Here is a 12,658-nt window from a genome sequence, read left to right on the forward strand (position 1 = left end):
ACACGTCTGTAGCGAAATCGGGAACAGTAGAGACGCATGTTATGTCAGTCAGTCAGTCAGTCAGCCTATATGTGAGATGACTCTGTTCACTGTACTGGAAACCTTGTATTGTTGGCCAGACGCTGGTCTCATATACTGAAGGTTATGAGATCGAATGCCAGCGTACTCCATTGGCAATTAAGGATACAGGGTAGAGTTCTGAATAGAACTAAGCACAACAATAAATGTTTCTGTGATGACCACTTATTCCTATCCTGTTTATCCTCCAGGGTTGGTTTCTCCGTCAGACCCAGCGACGAATCCCACCTCTACCGCCTCAAGGGCAGTGTCCTGGAGCTTCAGACTCTGGGTCGGGGGATACAACTGGGGAGGATGACCAGTGTCTCACCCAGGTGACCTGCTATGCTGAAGAGGGGCCTTGGTGGGGGATGGGATGTTTGGAAGGGATATACAAGGAAGAGGGAAGGAAGCGGCCGTGGCCTTAAACTAGGTACCATCCCGACATTTGCCACGAGGAGGAGTGGGAAACCACGGAAAACCATTTTCAGGATGTCTGAGGTGGGAATCGAACGTATCTCTACTCAGTTGAGCTCCCGAGGCTGAGTGGACCCCGTTCCAGCCCTCGTAAGACTTTTCAAATACCATGGCAGAGCCGGGAATCGAACTCGGGCCTCCGGGGGTAGCAGCTAATCACTCTAACCACTACACCACAGAGACGGATGTTGCCAGATTTACTTTTTTTTGTTTTTTTCGGACTTTTGCATGTTTTATTTATGCAATAATAGGTCTTCAACTTCCGAGTCCTGGTCACCATCTAGGCGGCGTGTCTACAGCCTCGATCTCTCGTGTTTGATCTGTGAATTACTGAAAGCAAAATAATTATGCACATTCCCAATCAACTGACATCTGTTTCACGGCAGCAGCAATGACAAAGAGTATCAACATCTTTGACCACTCTTAGAAAACGTCGTCTACTTGAGCTGGGATTGATCGGGCGAAATTGCGATCTAGTGAGGGACAATGTTGTAAGTTGTTCTATCGGCCGCCGTTAATGACAGCTTTCAATTGTTCTGCATTCCAGGAGCTACTGGTTACTTGGAGTGAAGCATGACTTATTGCTTTGAATTTCAGGCGGAGTAGATAGACTCTCAGGAATGGCGTGCGCTGAACCCCAACTACCACAGCGCTGGTGAGCCAAAGAATATTGTATTTACATTATCTTATTATTTCTTAGAACGCTTTTTATCAAGTTTAAAAATTGCAAACAGCTAAATCATGCCAAATATGGCTATCTCGAAAATCGGATCATTCTACAGCAGGTCAGTACTCTCCAAGGACCTGGATTACAGAGAGCCATCCCAGCGAAATTTAAATCACTGTGTTAACGCATGCGCTTGAAGCCTCCTCGTCCTGGGGTATGTGGAAGATGCGACACCCTCAAGATTCACAGCGTCTTACGACGACAGACCAGGTATGTTAGTTTAGTAGATAACATCGAAGTGTTCAGCACTACGCATCAGAGGCTACAACAAGAATATCAATATGATAACAGCATAGCCACTTGCACATCGTCTTGCTAATATAGAAATATTAATGAAATCAATTGTAATTGAACTCTTCTTGGTTTTGGCATGTCTACAGTTTTCGGCATTATTAACTGATGCCACATGTAGAGGAATGTGTTTCACTGCACTCGGGTAAATATTTAGTTTGCCCAGCATGAACACAGAGCCAAGCGCGAAGTACAAGTATTTTGTATTTTGTTTGTGTGCACCCGTGAATTTGCCTGTAATGGTGGTAGGGTCGCCGGCCCTGCGGTGGAAGCGTAGCAGGCCTGCTTCTTACCCGTAAGCCTCGGGTTCGATTCCCGGCCAGTTCAGGGATTTTTACATGCATCTGAGGGCTGGTTCGAGGTTCACTCAGCCTGCGTGATTACAATTGAGGAGCAATCTGACGGTGAGATGGCGGCCCCGGTCTAGAGAGCCAAGAAAACTGCCGAGAGATCCGTCGTGCTGACCACAGATACCTCGTAATCCGTAAGCCTCCGGGCTGAGCAACGGTCGCTTTGTAGGCCATGGTCCTTCGGGGCTGTTGCGTGATGCGGTTTGGTTTGGTGGTAGGGACTGTGTGTGTGTGTGTGTTTGTTTGTTGTTGTTGTTGTTGTTCTTGTATTATGGGTGAAGTAGGTTTGCCTGTAATGGTGGTAGGGACTGTGAATTTATTTATTTATTTACTGCGCACTACAGGATTTCTAATCCCAATTACAGTGGCAAATGTTTACACTTTTTTGTTTCAATCAGTCTAATATCATAATATCTAAACTATTCTAATAATATATTTACGTTGAGAAATAAATAATATTACATATCTAATCCTTGCAAGAAACAAGTATATAAAAACGTATTTTCATATCTAAACTAGTCTAATAACCTAATACCTAAACTATTCTAATATTATATTTACAATACTTATAATTACAGTTGTGGGATAGGGCTTAATGTAGAATGTTTATAATACATTTTTTGGTTCAGCATTACAGAGTTTTCACGGAGATGGTGAATTGTTGTAAAAACAGGCCTAGAGGTACACAGAAGTCTAAAGAATTATTTTTCTGAACTGCTCTGTTGTAGACATTGCATAGCCTGTAGAGTGGGGAATTTTTGTGAGCGGTTGTTCTGACTGTTTTATTATGAAAAGTTACATTTGTCCTCGCATTAAAGCGGGGCACGTGGAAGTTCAAGAGGCATAAAAAGTCAGGGTTTTCAATAAGAGAGTTAACAGTTTTGTACAGAAACTTCATGTCATCCTTTTGTCTCCTCAGTTCCAAGCTTTCTATTTCAAAATTTAGGAGAAGTTCGTTGTATGCTATGTGTGGATAATTACCGGTTTTTTTGAAATGTAAGTATTTTAAATATCTCTTTTGGATTTTTTCGATCTGTGCAATATATATTTTGTTTGCTGGATTCCATATAACGCTTGCGTATTCTACTTTGGGCCTGACTAGAGAGCTGTAGAGGTGTACACAGGTTTTTAGGAGTTTAAAGGGTTTGACATTCCTCATCACAAATCCTAATGTCATGTATGACTCAGCAACTACCTTCTGTATATGTGGAGTGAAGGCGAGTTCTCGGTCTAATAATATCCCGAGGTCTTTAACCTCATTTACTGGTTTCAGGTCATCGTACCCTAGTTTATAGTTAAAGGAAATATACGTTTTATTTCGAGTGAACGACATGGATACACATTTCTCTACATTTAGATATAGTTGATTTTCAGTCGTCTATTGCAGTAAGTTACTTAAGTCAGCTTGGAGAAGTTCGCAGTCGTTAATGGTGACAATCGATTTGAATACCTTAAAGTCATCGGCGAATGAAAGAGAGTCCGAGAATTTTATTCCTTCAGGTAAGTCATTGATTAGCATCAGGAACATCCACGGCCCAAGATTAGAGCCCTGGACTATTCCTGAATTTGCAGGGTATTCTCTGGACGAGTTTCTTTTATATATTACATACTGCTTTCTATCTCTTAGGTAGAAGCTGAAAAGACATAGTAATGTGTAAGATAATCCAAGCATATTTAATTTTTTTAGGAGAATGTCATGGTCAATTTTGTCAAAGGCCTTTTCGAAGTCAGTAAATATTGCATCTATCTGGCCACCTCTATCAAGTTCTGAGGATATTGATTGTGTAAAGTTTATGAGATTTGTTACTATGGATCGTCTTGAAATAAATCCATGTTGCTGTTCTGATATTAAAGGTCTTGTATAGACTGTGAATCTACGACATAATATAAATTCGAAGACCTTGGCTATAGCTGAAATAATTGATATTGGTCGGTAGTTTTTTATTAACATTGGATTACCCGATTTAAACACAGGGCATATTCGGGACAGTTTCCATACTGTGGGAAATACATATGTTTTCAGAATTAAGTTATAAATGAAGAGGAGAGGATATTTCAGTACATCTTTGCAACCTTTTATAACATACGGTGGTATCTGATCTGGTCCCGCGGAAGACTTTGGCTTGAGCTTTTTTAACGCTAGTTCAACATCCTCTACAGTAATGCTATCAATGTGGATATTGTCAATGGTTCCTGATGAAACGTTTGGAATGTTATACTGAGCTCTACTGTATCTTGGGAATATACAGACTGAAAGTACGTTGCAAACCCTTCCGTAATGTTCCTATCATTCTCTAATACTTTAGAGTCGTATTCATAGGTATTGCGATTATTGTTGTTTTTTCTTTTATTTTTTACCCACGTCCAAAAGGTTTTGGTTTTATCAGTGATATCCTGCTCTACAGTTTTTACATAATTGTTATATGAGGATTTAATTGCAGACTTAGTTTCGGACCTTGATGTTTTAAATTGCCTATTGTTATATTCTGAAAGGTGCTTCCGTTTTCGGTAGTATTCTTTTTCTTTCAGTTTTTGTTTTATGCTCTCTGTGAACCCAATTGGGTTTGTCCTGACCTTCCACGAGCCGCTTTTAGGAACAGTCTCATTTAACACTGCGTAAATTTTAGAATAAAGGCAGGCTACTGCTTTGTCTACATCAGTGCATTCGTAAAGGTCTTCCCAAGTAAGATCTCTTAGTCCTGTGAACAAGTGTTCAAATTTAGATTTTTTGAAATTATAAGTATTGTGAGCTTCTCTTTTGCAGTTTACACGGTTTGGAGTGATATGTACTTCTATTTCTAGGGCGGGGTGATGGGAGTCCTCAGGTAGCAGCGGATCAGTGTTCTTTTTACAGGTGACATTCGTTATTGTCTGACTGGCGAATACTAAATCCAAAGTTTTACCGTTACTATCGGGAACGGAATTATAGGAATTCAAGTCGTGTAAACGGAGGAAGTTTTTTAGTTCTTGGGTTTGTCTCGTTAAATTTAAGTCAGTGTTTTCATTAATTACTGTTGGCATGTTAAAGTCTCCAGTAATGATTACATTACTAACCATTATTTCATAGTGAGATCCCATCCATCTAAATACCTCACAATGAACCTCTAGTTTTGCGCTTGGAGGTACGTACACGTTAATTAGATACCAGACCTTTCCCCGGATATTCACCTTCAGAAATAACCCGTTCCGTTGTTTGTTCGACCTTGTGGACAGCTAATCCGCTTCTAACTGCTATGACTACCCCATCTCCTCACCCAGTTGAGCCCCTTACTCTGTCAGCACGGTATACTTTGTACTTATTACAACAGACCTCGCTATCATAGACACTAGCATCTAGCCACGATTCAGTGAGCATTATAACATCGAAATTATTACTAAGAATATTTACATTTAAGTCATCTAGTTTAGTCTTAAGACCACGTACATTCTGGTAATAAATGGAAAGCCTACTCTTCTCCATTGCAATTACAATTTAGATAGGTCATCCTGGTTATTGATAACAATGACTCCAGACCCTTGGGTCTTGCGTATTTTAATTATACCATTCCTTACCCAAATGTAAGCGTAATTCTTCTCCCTCCGGACTGCACGGGCCTGGGCCAACAACTTCTTCTTCTTCTGAGGGGACAGACTCTCGTTTACATACTGTATATGATGTTGTCGCCAAGAAATCCTAGTTGTCTGTTGGAGAGATTTCGCTTCACTCGCCTCCGCTCCATGAAGTGGTCCTTGTCCGTTCTTTTTACAAATTTCACTATGATCCCGCTGTGTTTCTGGTTTGGTGCCTTAGGGAGTCGATGGCAAGCATCCACCATTTCATCTTTAAGTTCTATGTCCAACGCACGCCCAACTTTCTTTACCGTGTCTAGAACAAATTCATTCGGTATATCCGGAATCCCATGTATTTCGATGGTATTCCTTCTCGTATACTGTTCAGCTTCCCCCACACGGATTTCTAAGGATTTTACTTTATCCTTCAGAAGATGATTTTCCTGGGTGAGGTTTTCTATATCTTGAAAACACTGTTCCGTATCTTTTTGTTGTTTGGAAATCAGAAGTACAGTATCATCTAATTTCTTGTGACACAGTTCAAGGGAATTACCTAAGTCTGTCTCTCGAGTCTTCTGGTCTTCCTTCATTTGCCTCATTTCTTCAGTTAACTCTTTCAATAATTCGTAAATGCTGTCTAAAGAGCATTCGTGGTAGTCAATGATGTTGATTTCCTCGCACTGTTTTTTGCTTCATGTCTTGTACACTTATCGCAAGTCTTCTCCGTGTATTGGTTTATTGGTTAATCAAAATACTGTCACTTTGGTAGTAGTTGTGAAATACCGCACACTGTTATCACACCACAGATACACTAGCAAGTCCCGATCTGACGCTAGTTAATACACACTTTACAGGAGCTCGTTATTCTCGTGCTCTTCACACAGCTGCCATCTTGTGTTATTGTTGTCTTCTGGGTGAAATTTCGCGACTCCTTTTGCCATCCTCGAGAATATAACAATGTTACTCGTTGTGAGGAATACCTTGCCACGTCTCCCATCGCTGAAACTACCTTCAGTAAGCGAGTGAAACTGTAAAATGTCGTCTGACTTTGGCTCACAGAGTTAATGTTAGGATTTTAAGCTGCAAAATTATCTCAAATCATTTCTTGAAACCATGACTATACGATTACGATGCGTCATCGCGGAACTATAAGCAGCCTACATTGTTCAAAATCTGCTGTAGACAATGTCATGATGCTGTCGTGAATACCAATTTCGAAATGGTGATGTCGTGGGGCAGTGATTGCTTCCTTTTATATACAGTATTTTTTTGCTGCTGGGATAACGAACGCCTTCACCGCACGCCTCTGCATCTTCATCTGTACCGCCACGTATTTGGAAGTGGTAAGCAAAAGCGACTGGGCTCGTCCGGGAATTGAACCCGGGACCTCTCGCACCCGAAGCGAGAATCATACCCCTAGACCAACGAGCCACACGTCTGTAGCGTAAACGGGAACAGTAGAGACGCATGTTATGTCAGTCAGTCAGCGAATATGAAAGATGTGTCTGTTCACAGTACTGGAAGCCGTGTGTAGTCGGCCAGACGCTGGCCTCATATACTCAAGGTTATGAGATCGAATGCCAGTGTACTCCATTGGCAATTAAGGATACAGGGTAGAGTTCTGAATAGAACTAAGCACAACAATAAATGCTTCTGAGAAGCCCACTTATTCCTATCCTGTTACAACATAGCAAACTTATCTTCTTACCCTGACAGAATTCAATCACGTGTATCTCTATTGTTCCCGATATGCGCACAGCAGCGTGGCTCGTTGGTCTAGGGGTATGATTCTCGCTTTGGGTGCGAGAGGTCCCGGGTTCAAATCCCGGACGAGCCCTGTGTATTTTGGTTTGCCCCTCTAAATACGTATCGGTAGCCTTTATGAGTTTTTCTACTCTGCTTGAAAGTCAAGGCTATTAGTCAGTCTTTAATCCTAAACAATAATATGTCAACAATCATGATACAATTACAGAAAACATTGTTAAATTTATATTCGTTCTTCCTTCTTCCTTTCAGTGTCTGCTTACCCTCCAAGGTTGGTAGAAAGAAGTGGCGTATGACTCATACTGCCGGGAGTGCCTGAGGACATGTTCGGCTCGCCAGATGCAGGTCTTCTTATTTGCCGCACGTAGGCGACCTGCGCGCCGTGATAAAGTTAAAATGATGATGAAGACAACACATACACCCAGCCTTCGTGCCAGCGAATTTAACCAATTATTGTAAAAAAAACCGAGCCTGACGGGAATCGAACCCAGGACCCCTGTGGCCAGAGGCCATCACGCTAACTATTTCGCCACAGAGCCGGGCTCCAGGGATGGTTTTTCTCTCAGACCCAGTGACGAAACCTTCGTCTACTTCCTCAAGGGCAGTGTGACCTGGGGCGAGAGACACTGGGTCGGGGGATACAAATGGGGACGGAGACCAGTAACTCGCCCAGGGAGCCTCACCTGCTATGCTGAACAGGAGCCATTCTAGGGATGGGAATGTGGTAGGGATAGACGAGGAAGAGGGAAGGAAGCGGTATTATCCCAGAGTTAGCCTGGAGGATATGTGGGAATAAACGGGAAACGCCCTAGGGAATAACAGGAGAGAAAATCGAACCCCCGTCTACTCAGTTGGCATCCCGAGGTCAAGTGGAACACATTCCATCCATCATACCACTTTTCAAATTCCGTGGCGGAGCCGGGAAACGAACAGGGTTATCTAGGTTGGTAGCTAATATCACTAACCACTACACCACAGAGGCAGGTTTCATTAAATTATTAAAACGGAAGTTATTAATGAACTTGGATAATTTATTACGTTCTTTTGCCAGATTTAGTTATTTTATATCTTTCGGTGTTTTACATGTAGTTATGCAATAATATCTCTTCAACTTCCGAGTCCTGGTCATCATTTAGGAGAAGTATCTACAATTTCGATCTTTCGTTTTAGATCTGTGAATTAGTGAAAGCAAAACAATTATGCACGTTGCCTATCAACTGACGTTTATTATACGGCAGCAACAATGACAAAGTGTACCAACATCTTTGACCACCCTTAGAAAACGTCGACTACTTGAGCTGGGAGTGATCTGGCGAACTTTTGATCAAGTGAGCGACACTCTGTAGTAAGTGGTTCTATCGGCCACCGTTAATGACAGCTTTCAATTGTTCTTAATTCCGGGAGCTACTGGTTACTTCTTGGCGTGAAGCATGGCTGATAGCTTTGAATTTCAGGCGGAGTAGATAGATTCGCAGTAATGACTTGCGCTGAACCCCAACTTCCACAGCGCTGCTGACCCACAGAATATTGTATTTACATTTTTCTTGTTATTCCTTAGAAAGCTTTTTATCAAGATTGAAAACTGCAAACAGCTAAGTCAAGCCAAATATGGCTATCTCGAAAATCGGATCCCTCTACAGCAGTTCAGTACTCTCCAGGTACCTGGATTAAATTGCAGGCGCGACAGAGGGCCATCCCAGCGAAATTCAAGTCACTATGTTGACGCATGCGTTTGGAGCCTCCATGTCCTGGGGTATGCGAAAGATACACCACCCTCGAGATTCACAGCCCAGCTAGCTTGGGTAAGGTATCTTAGTTTAGTATATAATACTCGAAGTATTCAACGCTACGCATCAGAGGCTACAAGAAAAATACCAATATGGTAATTGTATAGACACTTGCACAACGTCTTGCTAATAAAGCAGATCTATTTTATGAAATCTTTGTAATTACACTTTTTTGGGATTTCGGCATGCATACAGTTTTTGGGATTATTAATTGATGTGTCATGTAGAGGAATGTTTTTTGTACCGGGTGGTACACCTCCACGCCGCTAATTCAAATATTGCGCCAGTTGAAACTCCTCTACAGGAGAAAGCCTGAACTTTAACAAACTGTATTAACTCCACGGTTTCTCGGAAGATGTCACTATTTGGCAATTTGGAAGTGTTCTGAACTGTGTCTATTTCGATTTGTGTTTGTTTGCTCCGTATCAAGAAATTTGAACATTCTCTAACAGATGTCTCTACCAAAACTAATAACGCACTCTGGTGTAAAGGAATGTACCTTCCTGAAGAAATTTTGTATTCATAAGTTTTGTCTTAACTAAATTTTGCTCTGTCAGTTGTAGGTTGGCAATATAATCCTTTCTTTCCGCCTGTTTTGAATGTAGCCAATCAGGAATTTCTGTAATTAATTTTCCTCGATTAAGGTGTTTCTTCCTCGTCTGGTGCAATAATTTTTGCTGTTATCTAATAAAATTTTGTGGGCGGGATTTAATCATTCATGAAACGTCTCGAATTTTCCGCGAGGGTATAAAAACTGCTGATTTTCTGGTCTCCTGGCCACTTCATCGACATCTTGCTTAGTGTGTGATTATGTAGCAGGGGGCGGGTAGCGCCTCTTTCTTCGGGCAGCAGTTCATCAACAAGGTAATGGCCGTTTAATAACTTTATTTCTTGCTAGCTCAGCAGTTTAACCCTCGGGGCAGGTTCGAAACTTTTCTCATGTAACCTACCTTTAAAATGTAAAAAACATTTGGTGAAAATTCCGTCTCTTTAACTACGAATTGGGGTAGAGAGTGCCTAACCCTCTCCAGCTCCCACTCATATTGTTTTGAGGTGACTACGTTTTCATAACCGTTGTCCTTCTCTTCTTAATGTAATAAAGTTTTCTTATACGTGTCACCTCCTTAGTATGGGATTATCCCTTGCGTAAGCGGCCTAGTGCCAAATAGGTTTTAAAAGCGTATTAGGAGTGCAAGCTTCGCCTCCATTCATTTTTGTATTATGGGCCAGTAACTTAACCTGATGTTTTATTTTCCTCATGTAAAGGCCCTGTAGTTTGGGTATCAAATACCCCTGTTTCTTGGTGTGCTTTGAGGGCAGGTAGAAGTAAACTTGTTTTGTGCTTATAAAATTGAGAGCAGGTCAGCTCTTTCTGGTTTCTTTGGAAAGTGCCTCTATGAGGCTTGATACTACTAAGCGGGAGCAAGAACTCCATGTAATTAAGGGTCTTGTGCCCTTTGATAATTGTGGTTGTGAGTCGTGAACTCAGACTTTGGGGCTCGTAGCCCAGAATTTGTAAATTTGCATTGTACCTGAGTGTTCCTTGTTATTTCACCTAGTGAGAATTGTTAACCGTTGAAAAGAAAATATAACCTTTGTTAAAGTTTTAAATAAACGTTAATTTGGTAGTTGAGACCTATTCCAGCCCGCACTTTCTTTCACCTCTGCTGTTCCACAGATACCTCGGAACATTTTTCATCGCACTCTGTTAAATACTTAGATTGCGCAGCATGAACATAGAGCCAAGCGCGAAGTACAAGTTTTTTGTATTTTGTTACTGTTCACTGGAGAATTTGCCTGTAATTGTGGTAGGGACGCCATCCTCGCTGTGGAAGGTTAGGGCGCCTCCCTCTTACCCGTAAGACTCGAGAGCGATTCCCGGCCTGGTCAGGGATTTTTAACTCCATCTGAAGGCTGATTCGAGGTCCACTCAGCCTACATGATTACAATTGAGAAGCTATCTGACGGTGAGATGGCGGCCCTGGTCCGGAGAGCCAAGAAAACGGCCGAGAAATCCGTCGTGCTCACCACACGTCACCTCGTAATCCGTAAGCCTTTGGGTTGAGCAGCGGTCGCTTTGTAGGCCATTGTATTTCGGGCTGTTGCGTGATGCGGTTTGGTTTGGTTTGGTTTGGTTTGGTTTGGTTTGGTTTGATTTGGTTTGGTTTGGTTTGGTTTGGTTTGGTTTGGTTTGGTTTGGTTTGGTTTGGTTTGGTGCAAAGGAGGTGGGTTTTTTTTTGGGTGTGTGGTGTTCATGTATAATGAGTGTAATGGTGGTAGGGACTGTGAATTTATGTAGTGTTGTTATTGTCTTCTGGGTGAAATTTGCAACTCTGTGGTATTCTTCGTAAAGATAACAGTGTTACTCGTCGTGATGAATAGCTTGCCACGTCTCCCATCGCTGAAACTACCTTCAGTAGGCGACTGAAACTGTAAGATACCGTCTGTCTTTTACTCACTGAGATTAGGTCAGGATTTCAAGCTACAAAATTGTCTCAAATCACTTTTTGAAGCCATAACTATACGATTAGGATGCGTTACGGCGTAACTATAAGTATATTGTTAAGAATCTGGTGTAGGTAATGTAATGATGACGCCGTGAATACCTATTTCGAAATGGTAATGCGGCGGCACAGTGATTGCTTCCTTTTATATATGTTTTTGCAGATTGATCAACGAACGCGTTTACCACACTCCACTGCCTCGCCATCTGTACCGCTACGTATTTTGAAGGGGTAAACGCAAGCGACTCGGCTCGTCCAGGATTTGAACCCGGGAGCTCTAGCGCCCTAAGCAAGAATCATACCCCTAGCCCGACGAGCCACACGTCTGTAGCGTAATCGGGAACAGTAGAGACGCATGTTATGTCAGTCAGTCAGCGTATATGAAAGATCTCTCTGTTCACAGTAATGGAAGCCGTGTGTAGTCGGCCAGACGCTGGCCTCATATACTCAAGGTTATGAGATCGAATGCCAGCGTACTCCATTGCAATTAAGGATACAGGGTAGAGTTCTGAATAGAACTAAGGACAACAATAAATGCTTCTGAGAAGCCCACTTATTAGTATCCTGTTACAACATAGAAAACTTATCTTCTTACCCTGACAGAATTCAATCACGTGTATCTCTATTGTTTCCGATATTGGCACAGCAGCGTGGCTCGTTGGGCTAGGGGTATGATTCTCGCTTTGGGTGCGAGAGGTCCCGGGTTCAAATCCCGGACGAGCCCAGTGTATTTTGGTTTGCCCCTCTAAATACGTATCGGTAGCTTTTAATGAGTTTTTCTACTCTGCTTGAAAGTCAAGGCTATTAGTCAGTCTCTAATCCTAAACAATAATATGTCAAGAATCATGATAAAATTACAGAAAACATTGTTAAATTTATATTCGTTCTTCCTTCTTCCTTTCAGTGTCTGCTTACCCTCCAAGGTTGGTAGAAAGAAGTGGCGTATGGCTCATACTGCCGGGAGTGCCTGAGGACATGTTCGGCTCGCCAGATGCATGTCTTCTTATTTGCCGCAAGTAGGGAAACTGCGCGCCGTGATGAAGATGAAATGATGATGAAGACGACACATACACCCAGCCACCGTGGCAGAGAATTTAACCAATTGTGGTTAAGATACTCGACCCTGCCGGGATTCGAACCCGGGACCACTGT

General features: G+C 42.1%; 3 non-coding genes across 3 annotated transcripts; 2 read left to right on the forward strand and 1 right to left on the reverse strand.

Moving 5' to 3' along the window:
- Positions 1 to 6,810: 6,810 nt before the first annotated feature.
- Positions 6,811 to 6,882, reverse strand: TRNAP-CGG (transfer RNA proline (anticodon CGG)). Its single transcript has one exon. It is a non-coding gene; the product is annotated as a tRNA-Pro (tRNA).
- Positions 6,883 to 7,216: 334 nt separating this feature from the next.
- On the forward strand, positions 7,217 to 7,288 carry TRNAP-UGG (transfer RNA proline (anticodon UGG)). The gene has a single exon. It is a non-coding gene; the product is annotated as a tRNA-Pro (tRNA).
- Positions 7,289 to 12,158: 4,870 nt separating this feature from the next.
- Positions 12,159 to 12,230, forward strand: TRNAP-UGG (transfer RNA proline (anticodon UGG)). The gene has a single exon. It is a non-coding gene; the product is annotated as a tRNA-Pro (tRNA).
- Positions 12,231 to 12,658: the final 428 nt, after the last annotated feature.

The sequence above is a fragment of the Anabrus simplex genome, chromosome 4, assembly GCF_040414725.1.
Source record: "Anabrus simplex isolate iqAnaSimp1 chromosome 4, ASM4041472v1, whole genome shotgun sequence".
Taxonomy (NCBI): Eukaryota; Metazoa; Arthropoda; class Insecta; order Orthoptera; family Tettigoniidae; genus Anabrus; species Anabrus simplex.